The sequence below is a fragment of the Triticum aestivum genome, chromosome 1B, assembly GCF_018294505.1.
Source record: "Triticum aestivum cultivar Chinese Spring chromosome 1B, IWGSC CS RefSeq v2.1, whole genome shotgun sequence".
In the NCBI taxonomy this organism is placed as follows: domain Eukaryota; kingdom Viridiplantae; phylum Streptophyta; class Magnoliopsida; order Poales; family Poaceae; genus Triticum; species Triticum aestivum.
In genome coordinates, this window is record NC_057795.1 from 158,752,816 (window position 1) to 158,767,210 (window position 14,395).

A 14,395-nucleotide genomic window follows, 5' to 3' on the forward strand; every position below is an offset into this window, starting at 1 on the left:
CTACACCGTCGGCCTGCCTCCTTAACGCACGTCGTCACCGTCGCCACCTCGAGCCCACTATCGCACACCTGCAGGGCCCAGTGAGCATCGCCCCTCTCCTCTCCCCCTCTGCTTCCCTCGCCGGAATCGAGCGCGCCCGTCGTTCACGCCGTGGCGCAACTGCCCCCGGCCCCTCCCTCCACGTGCGCCCGCCTAGCCTTCCGCGCGTGCTCGCTAGAGCCGCGGCCTCCACCGACCGCCGCCACCACCGTCCGTCGGTGCCGCCCTTCGCCGGCGTCGTACGCTGCCGGTTCCCCCTCGCTCCACCTATCGCGGCCGACGCCACGCTGGCCGCGCTCGCTGGAGCCCCGTTCCAGCCTCGCCTCGCTATCGGGCAGGGCTGTGGCCTCACCCGCCTGCCCGATGCCCAGTACCCGTTAGCCTCCTCCTGGGCCACTTCCAGTAGGGGCCCACACCCCAGAACGGTTTAATAAAAAAAGAATTAAAAAATAATAATAATAAAATTAATATATTAATTAATTAATTAACATAACTTAATTAATTAACTAGTTATGTTTAGTTAACCTAATTAACTAGTGTTAAGTTAATTAAACAATAATTAGATTAGTTAAACCCTAATTAGAATAATCAGAGTATGACATGTGGGTCCCACCTGTTAGGTTGACCAGGTCAACTGTACGGTTCACTGCTGACGTCATACATACGTCATGCTGACGTCATCCAACACTGTTCTGGATAATGTTGAATTAAAATGTTTAAACTAATCCTAAAAATGATTTAAAACTTCAAAAATTAATATAAAATAAACCGTAGCTCAGATGGAAAAACTTTCTACGTGAAAGTTGCTCAGAACGACGAGACGAATCCGGATACGCAGCCCATTCGTCCGCCACACATCACTAGCATAGCAAACACGCAACTTTCGCCCTCCGGTTCATCTGTCCAAAAACGCGAAACTCCGGGAATACTTTCCCGGATGTTTCCCCCCTTCATCGGTATCACTTACTACCATGTTAGGGCACACCAAACACCGCGTATTGTCTTGTTACGCTTTGTGATGCTTTGATTTTTCTGTTATTTATTGTGTTCCCTATCCGTTACTTCTTTCCGATAGACCCCGAGACTGCCGGCGACCCCCAGTTCAACTACGGTGTTGGTGACTCGTCCTTCTTGCCAGAGCAACCAGGCAAGCACCCCCTTGATCACCAGATATCGCCTATTCTCCTCTATACTGCTTGCATTAGAGTAGTGTAGCATGTTACTACTTTCCGTTAATCCTATTCTGATGCATAGCCTGTCATTGTTGCTACAGTCATTGATACCTTACCCGCAATCCTAAATGCTTAGTATAGGATGCTAGTTTATCACCATTGGCCCTACATTCTTGTCAGTCTGCCTTGCTATACTATTGGGCCGTGATCACTCGGGAGGTGATCACAGGTATATATGATACATACATACATACTATACAGATGGTGACTAAAGTCGGGTCAGCTCGATGAGTACTCGCAAGTGATTCTGATGAGGGGGCTGAAAGGACAGGTGGCTCCATCCTAGTAGAGGTGGGCCTGGGTTCCCGACGGCCCCCGACTGTTACTTTGTGGCGGAGCGACAGGGCAGGTTGAGACCGCCTAGGAGAGAGGTGGGCCTGGCCCTGGTCGGCGTTCGCGGATACTTAACACGCTTAACGAGATCTTGGTATTTGATCTGAGTCTGGCCATTTGGTCTATACGCACTAACCATCTACGTGGGAGTAGTTATGGGTATCACGACGTCGTGGTATCAGCCGAAGCACTTTGTGACGTCAGCGACTGAGCGGCGCGCGCCGGATTGGAATGTAAGCCTGCTCTTGTATTAAGGGGCTAGTTCTGCTTCCGGCCGCCCACGCAACGTGCAGGTGTGCTAGGGGCGATGGGCCCAGACCCCTGTGCGCTTAGGTTTAGACCGGCGTGCTGACCTCTCTGTTGTGTCTAGGTGGGGCTACGACGTGTTGATCTTCCGAGGCCGGGCATGACCCAGGAAAGTGTGTCCGGCCAAACGGGATCGAGCGTGTTGGGTTATGTGGTGCACCCCTGCAGGGAAGTTAATCTATTCGAATAGCCGTGATCTTCGGTAACAGGACGACTTGGAGTTGTACCTTGACCTTATGACAACTAGAACCGGATACTTAATAAAACACACCCTTCCAAGTTCCACAGACAACCCGGTGATCGCTTTTCCATAGGGCGACGAGGGGAGGATCACCATGTAGGATTAAGCTATGTGATGCTACTGGAGATGCTACTTGGAGATGCTACTTGGAGGACTTCAATCTACTCTCTTCTACTTGCTGCAAGTCGGAGGCTGCCAGAAGCGTAGTCTTCGATGGGACTAGCTATCCCCCTCTTATTCTGGCATTCTGCAGTTCAGTCCACTGATATGGCCTCCTTACACATATACCCATGCATATGTAGTATAGTTCCTTGCTTGCGAGTACTTTGGATGAGTACTCACGGTTGCTTTCTCCCCCCTTTTTTCCCCTTTCCTTTTCTTCCTGGTTGTTGCAACCAGATGCTGGAGCCCAGGAGCCAGACGCCACCGTCGATGATGATTCCTACTACACCGGAGGTGCCTACTGCCACGTGCAGCCCGCTGACGACGACCAGTAGTAGTTAGGAGGATCCCAGGCAGGAGGCCTGCGCCTCTTTCGATCTGTATCCCAGTTTGTGCTAGCCTTCTTAAGGCAGACTTGTTTAACTTATGTCTGTACTCAGACATTGTTGCTCCCACTGACTCGTCTATGATCGAGCACTTGTATTCGAGCCCTCGAGGCCCCTAGCTTGTATTATGATGCTTGTATGACTTATTTATGTTTTAGAGTTGTGTTGTGATATCTTCCCGTGAGTCCCTGATCTTGATCGTACACATTTGCGTGCATGATTAGTGTACGATTAAATCGGGGGCGTCACAGCCTCCTTTTAATAGAGAACTGGAACAAAGCATTAGAACATAGTGAATACATGAACTCCTCAAACTACGGTCATCATCGAGAAGTATCCCGATTATTGTCACTTCAGGGTTGTCGGATCATAACACATAATAGGTGACTATAGACTTGCAAGATAGGATCAAGAACACACATATATTCATGAAAACATAATAGGTTCAGATCTGAAATCATGGCACTCGGGCCCTAGTGACAAGCATGAAACATAGCAAAGTCATAGCAACATCAATCTTAGAACATAGTGGATACTAGGGATCAAACCCTAACAACACTAACTTGATTACATGGTAAATATCATCCAACCCATCACCGTCCAGCAAGCCTACGATGGAATTACTCATGCACGGCGGTGAGCATCATGAAATTGGTGATGGAGGATGGTTGATGATGATGACGCGACGAATCCCCCTCTCCGGAGCCTCGAACGGACTCCAGATCAGCCCTCCCGAGAGAGATTAGGGCTTAGCGGCGGCTCTGTATCATAAAACGCGATGAAACTTTCTCTTAGATTTTTTTTCTCTGCGAAATAGAATATATGGAGTTGGAGTTGAGGTCGGTGGAGCCTCAGGGGGCCCACGAGACAAGGGGCGCACCCGGGGGGGTGGGCGCGCTCCCACCCTCATGGACAGGGTGTGGGCCCCCTGGTCCTTATTCTTTTGCCAGTATTTTTTATATTTTCCAAAAAGTGCCTCTGTGGATTTTTAGGACATTTCGAGAACTTTTGTTTTCTACACATAAAACAACATCATGGCAGTTCTGCTGAAAACAGCATCAGACCGGGTTAGTTTCATTCAAATCATGCAAGTTAGAGTCCAAAACAAGGGCAAAAGTGTTTGGAAAAGTAGATACGTTGGAGACGTATCAGAGACTAAAGGAAATATGCCCTAGAGGCAATAATAAAGTTGTTATTTATATTTCCTTATATCATGATAAATGTTTATTATTCATGCTAGAATTGTATTAACCGGAACTTTAGTACATGTGTGAATACATAGACCAACAGAGTGTCCCTAGTATGCCTCTACAAGACTAGCTCATTAATCAAAGATGATTAAGTTTCCCATCCATAGACAAAGTGGAGAGTGATGTTGTCATTTGACGAACTGGATCACATCATTAGATAATGATGTGATGGACAAGACCCATCCGTTAGCTTAGCACTATGATCGTTTAGTTTATTGCTATTGCTTTCTTCATGACTTATACATGTTCCTATGACTATGAGATTATTCAACTCCCGAATACCAGAGGAACACTTAGTGTGCTATCAAACCTAACAACATGACTGGGTGATTATAAAGATGCTCTACAGGTGTCTCCGATGGTGTTTGTTGAGTTGGCATAGATCGAGATTAGGATTTCTCACTCCGATTGTCAGAGAGGTATCTCTAGGCCCTCTCGGTAATGCACATCACTATAGGACTTGCAAGCAATGTGACTACTGAGTTAGTTGCGGGACGATGCATTACGGAACGAGTAAAGAGACTTGCCACTAACGAGATTGAACTAGGTATGGTGATACCGACGATTGAATCTTGGACAAGTAACATACCGATGACAAAGGGAACAACGTATGTTGTTGTGTGGTTTGACCGATAAAGATCTTCGTAGAATATGTAGGAACCAATATGAGCATCTAGGTTCTGCTATTGGTTATTAACCGGAGAGGTGTCTCGGTCATGTCTACATAGTTCTCGAACCCGTAGGGTCCTCACGCTTAACGTTCGATGACTATTGGTATTATGAGTTTATGTGATTTGATGTACCAAAGGTTGTTCGGAGTTCCGGATGAGATCACGGACATGACGAGGAGTCTCAAAATGGTCAAGACATAAAGATTGATATATTGTACCATGTTATTCGAACTCCGGAAGTGTTCCGAAGAGTTTTGGATAGAACCGGAGTGCCGGAGGGTTACCGGAACCCCCCGGGAAGTTATGGGCCTTAGTGGGCCTTAGGGGAGAGTGAGGGCCGCAACCAAGAGGTGCCCCCCTTAAAGGGAGTTCGGATAGGACTAGGGGAAGGGGGCGCAGCCCCTCTTTCCCTCTCCCTCTCCCTCTCCTTCCTTCTTCTCCTAGTTGGAATAGGAAAGGGGGGAACCTATTCCTACTTGGAGTAGGATTCCCCCCCTAGGGCGCGCCCCTTGTGGCTGGCCGGCCTCCTCCTCCGCTCCTTTATATATGGGGAAGGGGGCGCCCCATAGACACACAAGATAATCTAATAGCCATGTGCGGTGCCCCCTCCATAGTTTTACACCTCGGTCATATCGGCGTAGTGCTTAGGCAAAGCCCTGCACCGGTAACTTCATCATCACCGTCACCATGTCGTTGTGCTGACGGAACTCTCCCTCGGCCTTAGCTGGACCTAGAGTTCAAGGGACGTCACCAAGCTGATCGTGTGCAGATCACGGAGGTGCCGTGCGTTCGGTACTTGATCGGGTTGATCGCGAAGACGTTCGACTACATCAACCACGTTACTAAACGCTTCCGCTTTCGGTCTACAAGGGTACATGGACACACTCTCCCCGCTCATTGCTATGCTTCTCCTAGATAGATCTTTCATGATTGTAGGCAAATTTTTTGAAATACTACGTTCCCCAACATGAATTACATTAAGTTTCTTATCAACTCTTTGTTCTAGAACAACACCAACAGCATAATCACTAGCATCCCACATAATTTCAAAAGGCAAGTTCCAATCAGGTGGTTGAACAATAGGTACAGAAATTAAGGCTTTCTTGAGTGTTTTAAAGGCTTCTAGACAATCATCATCAAAAACAAAAGGAATATCCTTTTGCAAGAGACTAGTGAGAGGCCTAGAATTTTTTTAAAATTCTTTGATAAATCTCCTATAGAAACCAGCATGACCTAAGAAACTACAAATACCTTTTATATCTTTAGGACATGGCATTTTCTCAATGATATCAACCTTAGATTTGTCCACCTCAATACCTCTTTCAGAAATTTTATGACCCAAGAGAATGCCTTCATTAACCATAAAGTGGCACTTCTCCCAATTCAAGACAAGATTTGTTTGTTCACATCTCTGCAAAACTCAATCAAGATTGCTTAAACCATCATCAAAAGACTTCCCATAAACAGAAAAGTCATCCATGAAAACCTCAACAATCTTTTCACAAAAGTCAGAGAATATAGCGGTGATACATCTTTGAAAGGTAGCAGGTGCATTACATAAACCAAAAGGCATACGTCTATAAGCATAGGCTCCAAAGGGACAAGTAAAAGTGGTTTTTTCTTGATCAGGTTGAGAAATAGGTATTTGTGAAAACCCAGAATATCCATCAAGGAAGCAAAAATGTGTGTGCTTAGATAATCTTTCAAGCATTTGATCAATAAAAGGTAGAGGGTAATGATACTTTCTAGTTGCTTTGTTTAATTTTCTAAAATCAATTACCATTCTATAGGCTATAACAATTCTTTGTGGAAAAGTTCATTCTTATCATTAGGAACAACAGTAATACCTCTTTTCTTAGGGATACAATGAACAGGACTTACCCATCTACTATCAGCAAAAGGATAGATTATACCTGCTTCCAGAAGTTTTAATATTTCCGTTCTTACCACTTCTTTCATCTTCGGGTTTAACCGACGTTGGTGATCAACAACGGGTTTAGCATCAGGTTCCATATTAATTTTGTGCTGACATAAAGTGGGACTAATGCCCTTTAAATCATCAAGAGTATATCCAATAGCAGTTCGGTGCTTCCTTAGAACTTTCAATAATCTTTCTTCTTCATGTTTTGAAAGGTTAGCACTAATAATAACAGGATATATCTTCTTTTCATCAAGATAAGCATATTTCGAAGTGTCTGGCAATTGTTTTAATTCAAAACAGGATCACCTTTAGGTGGAGGAGGACCTCCTAGAGTTTCAATTGGCAAATTGTGTTTAAGCACAGGACGTTACATACTATCAAAATATCGAACACATATCAATTTCACATGATTACTTGCAACATGATTTCTCCTGTGACCTCAAGAACAAAAGTAACTACTCACAAATAATAAACATGCTCATGATCAAAGGATTATTAAATAGCATATTGGCTCTGAACATATAATCTTCCACCAAATAAACCATATAGTAATCAACTACAAGATGTAATCAACACTACTAGTCACCCACAAGCACCAATATATAGTTCGGGTAACAAGATTGAACACAAGAGATGAACTAGGGTTTGAGATGAGCTACTGTTGTTCAAGATGTTGATTGAGATTGCCCTCCCCAAGATGGGAGAGTTGTTGGTGACGATGATGACGATGATTTCCCCCTCCGGGAGGGAAGTTCCCCCGGCAGAATCGCTCCACCGGAGGGCAAAAGTGCTCCTTCCCAAGTCCCGCCTTGAGGCGGCGGCGCTTCTCCCGAAAGTGAAGGAAATATGCCCTAGAGGCAATAATAAAGTTGTGATTTATATTCCTTAATCATGATAAATGTTTATTATTCATGCTAGAATTGTATTAACCGAAAACTTAGTACATGTGTGAATACATAGACAAACTGAGTGTCACTAGTATGCCTCTACTTGACTAGCTCATTAATCAAAGATGGTTAAGTTTCCTAGCCATGGACATGAGTTGTCATTTGATTAACGGGATCACATCATTAGAGAATGATGTGATTGACTTGACCCATCCGTTAACTTAGCACGATGATCGTTTAGTTTGTTGCTATTGATTTCTTCATGACTTATACATTTTCCTATGACTATGAGATTATGCAACTCCCGAACACCGAAGGAACACTTTGTGTGCTATCAAACGTCACAATGTAACTGGGTGATTATAAAGATGCTCTACAGGTGTCTCTGATGGTGTTTGTTGAGTTAGCATAGATCTAGATTAGGATTTGTCACTCCGATTATCGGAGAGATATCTCTAGGCCCTCTGTGTAATGCACGTCACTATAAGCCTTGCAAGCAATGTGACTAATGAGTTAGTTGCGGGATGATGCATTACGGAATGAGTGAAGAGACTTGCCGGTAACGAAATTGAACTAGGTATTGAGATACCGACGATCGAATCTCGGGCAAGTAACATACCGATGACAAAGGGAACAACGTATGTTGTTATGCGGTTTGAACGATAAAGATCTTCATAGAATATGTAGGAACCAATATGAACATCCAGGTTCCGCTATTGGTTATTGACAAGATACGAGTCTCGGTCATGTCTACATAGTTCTCGAACCCGTAGGGTCCGCACGCTTAACATTCGATGACGATCGCTATTATGAGTTTATGTGTTTTGATGTACCGAAGGTTGTTCTGAGTCCCGAATGTGATCACGGACATGACGAGGAGTCTCGAAATGGTTTAGACATAAAGATTGATATATTGGAAGGCTATGTTTGGACATTGGAATGGTTCTGAGTGAGTTCGGGCATTTACCGGAGTACCGAGGGGTCACCGGACACCCCGGGAGTCTATGGGACTTATTGGGCCTTAGTGGGAGAGAGGAGGAGGCAGCCAAGGTCGGGGCGCCCCCCCCCCAAGCCCAATCCGAATTGGAGTGGGGGTTGGCCCCCCTTTCCTTCTCCCTCTCTCCTCCTTCCCTCTTCTCCTATTCCAACTAGGGAAGGGGGAATCCTACTCCACTACAAAAAAATACACTTCCGTGATGATACGTGTTTGTCACATTAGGTCATGTTTTTTGTCATGCATGTACATCCACGATGATTTTATGACAGAATCAAGATAGTCATACCTGTGCTGTAATAGAAGTGTTCCATGATATTACCAAAATTATCATCATGGAAGTGTCCACTTCCATGACGATAAATCGCGTGTCACAGAAGTGCTTTCGTCAAGGGTGAATGACACGTGGCATCCACCGTAACGGAACGCCGTTAAGCTATCGGGTCGGATTTTGGATCCGATAACCTGTTAACAGCCCCGACCAATGGGGATTTTCCACGTGTAAAATCATCATTGGCTGGAGGAGACACGTGTCAGGTCCGCGTTGGCATAGGTGTCACTCATCCAATGGGCGAGACGCACCTATGATATGTTGACATGTGGACCGGCCCATCAAGTTTAAATGGGCCGGCCCAACTAAAAGCCCACAAGATTTTGCGGACCATAATGGGCTGGCCCAGCTAAAGGCCCACGAGATTTTGCGGACCATAATGGGCCGGCCCAGCTAAAGGCCCACAAGATTTTGCGGGCCATAATGGGCCGGCCCAGGTAAAGGCCCACAAGATTTTTGTGTGCCATAATGGGCAGGCCCGGGTAAAGGCCCACAAGATTCTTGCGGATCATAATGGGCCGGCCCAGCTAAAGGCCCACGAGATTTCGCCGACATTAATGGGCCGACCTAGCTGTAGGCCCACAAGATTTTGAGGACCCTAGTAGGCCGGCTCATTAACTGGCTGCCATGTTTTGGGCCAAATGTCGGGCCATATTTGATCCGGTCCATTAATGGCCTGCCACATTCTAGGCCTAATAATGGCCTATATGAGATCCAGCTCGTTAAAAGCCTACCACGTTCTGGGCCAAATTACGGCCCATATCAGGTCTGGCCCTTTAAGAGGCTTTGGGCAAAATTATGGCCCATATCAGATTCAACCCGTCAACTGGACGTTGTGCTTTTGGGCCCACTTGCTAAAGGCCCATTTAGTAATTCGGCCTGATATTAGTTTCGGCCTGTTAAGGGCCCGTTTAACATTTCGGCCCTATATTAATTTCGGCCTGTTAAAAGCCCGTCATATAGTTGGGCCTAACTACGGCCCGGTTTGCATCCGGCCTGCTCGCAGCCGATATCTGATTGGGCCAAACAAGGACCGAGACAATTTTGGCCTGTTAAAAGCATGTGATTTGATTCGCACAATCATGGGCTGGGGTCCATTTCGGGCTGCTGCCGGCCCGTGAGCTATTCGGCACGTTTTAGGCCCAACCTACTTCTCAGCCTCCTAAAAGCCCATTGAGTTTTCTTGCGGAGGGCCGGGGGTTACTCGGCCTATTAAAGGCCCGAATCTACTAGTGGGCCAGTTTACTTTTGGCCTTTTAAAGGACCAAGATGACGGGGCCCATGATGTGGATGATACATCGTGATTGCATGACGGCCCGATTGTGTACCATAATTTTACGTTTGGCCGGTTTACTACGAAGAGAGGATATATATACAGTAAAATAACTGCAGCATCGTGAATAAGAAAAAAGCTAGACTATACAATAAAGAAATTACGGCATATTACATCCACTAGGCATCAAAGTTCACCATTATGATAATAAAGCACAAGCAGATAGCAGATTACATACACTGGGCATCAAAGATCGCCACCAGTGCAAATAAACACGCCGACAAAATAATATACAAAACCGACAGCACTTCAATAGAGTTCAAGAAATGTTAGTGCTATGTCTTGAGCTTGCGTTGGTTTTCCTTGAAGAGGAAAGGGTGATGCAGCAATAGTAGCGTAAGTATTTCCCTCAGTTTTTGAGAACCAAGGTATCAATCCAGTAGGAGGCTCCTCAAAAGTCCCACGCACCTACACAAACAAACAAAAAACTCGCAACCAACGCAATAAAGGGGTTGTCAATCCCTTCACGGCCACTTGCGAAAGTGAGATCTAATAAAGATAGTAAGATAAGATAAATATTTTTTTCGTATTTTATAATATAGATGCAAAAAGTAAAGATGCAAATAAAAGTAGAGTGGAAGCAAATATGATAAGAGATAGACCCGAGGGCCATAGGTTTCACTAGTGGCTTCTCTCAAGATAGCATAAGTATTACGGTGGGTGAGCAAATTACTGCCGAGCAATTGATAGAAAAGAGAATAATTATGAGATTATCTAGGCATGGTCATGTATATAGGCATCACGTCCGCAACAAGTAGACCGACTCCTGCCTGCATCTACTACTATTACTCCACACATCGACCGATCCTTCCTGCATCTAGAGTATTAAGTTCATAAGAACAGAGTAACGCCTTAAGCAAGATGACATGATGTAGAGGGATAAACTCAAGCAATATGATATAAACCCCATCTTGTTATCCTCGATGGCAACAATACAATACGTGCCTTGCTGCCCCTGCTGTCACTGGGAAAGGACACCGCAAGATTGAACCCAAAGCTAAGCACTTCTCCCATGGCAAGAAAGATCAATCTAGTAGGCCAAACCAAACTGATAATTCGAAGAGACTTGCAAAGATAACTCAATCATACATAAAAGAATTCAGAGAAGATTCAAATATTATTTATAGATAAACTTGATCATAAACCCACAATTCATCGGATCTCGATAAACACACCGCAAAAAGAGTTTACATCGAATAGATCTCCACAAGAGAGGGGGAGAACATTGTATTGAGATCCAAAAAGAGAGAAGAAGACATCTAGATAATAACTATGGACCCGTAGGTCTGTAGTAAACTACTCACAACTCATCGGAGGGGCTATGGTGTTGATGTAGAAGCCCTCCATGGTTTATTTCCCCCTCTGGCAGAGCTCCGGCGAAGGCTCCAAAATGAGATCTCGCGGATACAGAAGGTTACGGTGGTGGAAATTGTGTTTCGTTGGCTCCCTGGATGTTTTTGGGGTACGTAGGCTTATATAGGAGGAAGAAGTACGTCGGTGGACGCCCGAGGGGCCCACGAGACAGAGGGGCGCGCCCTATAGGGGGGGCGCCCTCCTATCTCATGGAGTCCTCGGCTGCTTCTTGACTTGCACTCCAAGTCCTCTGGATCACGTTCGTTCCAAAAATCATGCTCCCGAAGGTTTCATTCTGTTTGGACTCCGTTTGATATTCCTTTTCTTCGAAATACTGAAATAGGCAAAAAAAGAGCAATACGGGCTGGGCCTCCGGTTAGTAGGTTAGTCCCAAAAATAATATAAATGTGTAAAATAAAGCCCATAAACATCCAAAAGGGGTAATATAATAGCATGGAACAATCAAAAATTATAGATACGTTGGAGACGTATCAAGCATCCCCAGGCTTAATTCCTGCTCATCCTCGAGTAGGTAAATGATAAAAAGAAAATTTTTGATGTGGAATGCTACCTAGCATAATTCTCAATGCAATTTTCTTTATTGTGGCATGAATGTTCAGATCCAAATGACTCAAAATAAAAGTTCATATTGATAAAAGAAATAGTAACACTTCAAGCATAGTAATTAAAGTAATCATGTCTACTCAAAATAACATGGCAAAAGAAAGTTCATCCCTATAAAATCATATAGTTAGGCTATGCTTCATTTTCGTCACACAAAGATGTTCCCAACTTCTATACCCCCGATGACAAGGCAGGCAATTGTCTCATACTTAAATAATCTCAAACTTTTTCAACCTTCACGCAATACATGAGCGTGAGCCATGGATATAGCACTATGGGTGGAATAGAATATAATGATGGGGATTGTGTGAAGAAGACAAAAAGGAGAAAGTCTCACATTGACGAGGATAATCAATGGGAAATGGAGATGCCCATCAATTGATGTCAACATGAGGAGTAGGGATTGCCATGCAACAGATGCACTAGAGCTATAAATGAATGCTCAACAAAAGAAAACTAGTGGGTGTGCATCCAACTTGCTTGCTCACGAAGACCTAGGGCATTTGAGGGAGCCCATCGTAGGAATATACAAGCCAAGCTCTATAATGAAAAATTCCCACTAGTATGAAAAAGAGAACTTATGAGACTCACTATATGAAAAACATGGTGCTACTCTGAAGCACAATAAATGAGACTCACTACATGAAGAACAAGGTGCTACTTTGAAGCACAAGTGTTAAAAAGAGATAGTAACATTGCCCTTTTTATTTATTTATTTATTTTCTTTTTTTTCTTTTGGGCCTTTTTTTGGCCTTTCTTTTTTTCTTTTTTTCTTTGGGCAATGCTCTAATAATGATGATCATCACACTTCTATTGATTACAACATAAGAATTACAACTCGAAACTAGAACAAGATATGACTCTATATGAATGCCTCCGGCGGTGTACTGGGATGGTGCAATGAATCAAGAGTGACATGTATGAAAAATAATGCATGGTGGCCTTGCCACAAATACGATGTCAACTACATGATCATGCAATGGCAATATGACAAAAGTAAAGTATGTCATGATGATGATAAACGGAACGGTGAAAAGTTGCATGGAAATATATCTTGGAATGGCTATGGAAATGCCATAATAGGTAGGTATGGTGGCTATTTTGAGGAAGATATAAGGAGGTTTATGTGTGACAGAGCGTATCGTATCACGGGGTTTGGATGCACCGGCGAAGTTTGCACCAACTCTCAAGGTGAGAAAGGGCAAGGCACGGTACCGAAGAGGCTAGCAATGGTGGAAAGGTAAAAGTGTGTATAATCCATGGACTCAACATTAGTCAAAAGAACTCATATACTTATTGCAAAAATTTAGAAGTCATCAAAAATCAAGCACTATGCGCATGCTCCTAGGGGGATAGATTGGTAGGAAAAGACCATTGCTCGTCCCCGACCGCCACTCATAAGGATGCACAAGCCAGGTACACTTCATGTTTCAAATTTGTTAAACAACTTTAACCATACGTGCATGCTACGGGACTTGCTAACTTCAACACAAGCATTCTTTATATTCATAATCACCCAACTAGCATGACTGTAATATCACTACCTCCATATCTCAAAACAATTATCAAGTAGCAAATTGATCATAGCATCCAATTCACTTCCTATGATAGTTTTTATTATACCCAACTTGGATGCCTACCATTCTAGGACCAATTTTATAACCATAGCAAATACCATGCTGTTCTAAAAGACTCTCAAAAAGATATAAGTGAAGTATGAGAGACTAGAAATTTCTACACAAATAAGCCACCACCGTGCTCTAAAAGATATAAATGAAGCACTAGAGCAAAAACTATCAAACTCAAACGATATAAGTGAAGCACATAGAGTATTCTAGCAAATTCTAATAAAATAGGCTTCTCCCAAAAGGTGTGTACAGCAAGGATGATTGTGGTAAACTAAAAAAACAAAGAGTAATATAATACACAACGCTCCAAGCAAAACACATATCATGTGGCGAATAAAAATATAGCTCCAAGTAAAGTTACCAATGAACAAAGACGAAAGAGGGGATGCCTTCCCGGGGCATCCCCAAGCTTAGGGTTTTGGGTATACTTGAATATCTTGGGGTGCCTTGGGCATCCCCAAGCTTAGGCTCTTGCCACTCCTTATTCCATAGTCCATAAAAGCTTTACCCAAAACTTGAAAACTTCACAACACAAAAACTCCACAGGAAATCTTATAAGCTCCGTTAGTGAAAGAAAACAAAACCACCACATAAGGTACTGTAATGAACTCATTCTTTATTTATTTAGGTGTTAAACCTACTGTATTACAACTTATCTATGGTTTATAAACTATTTTACTAGCCATAGATGCATCAAAATAAGC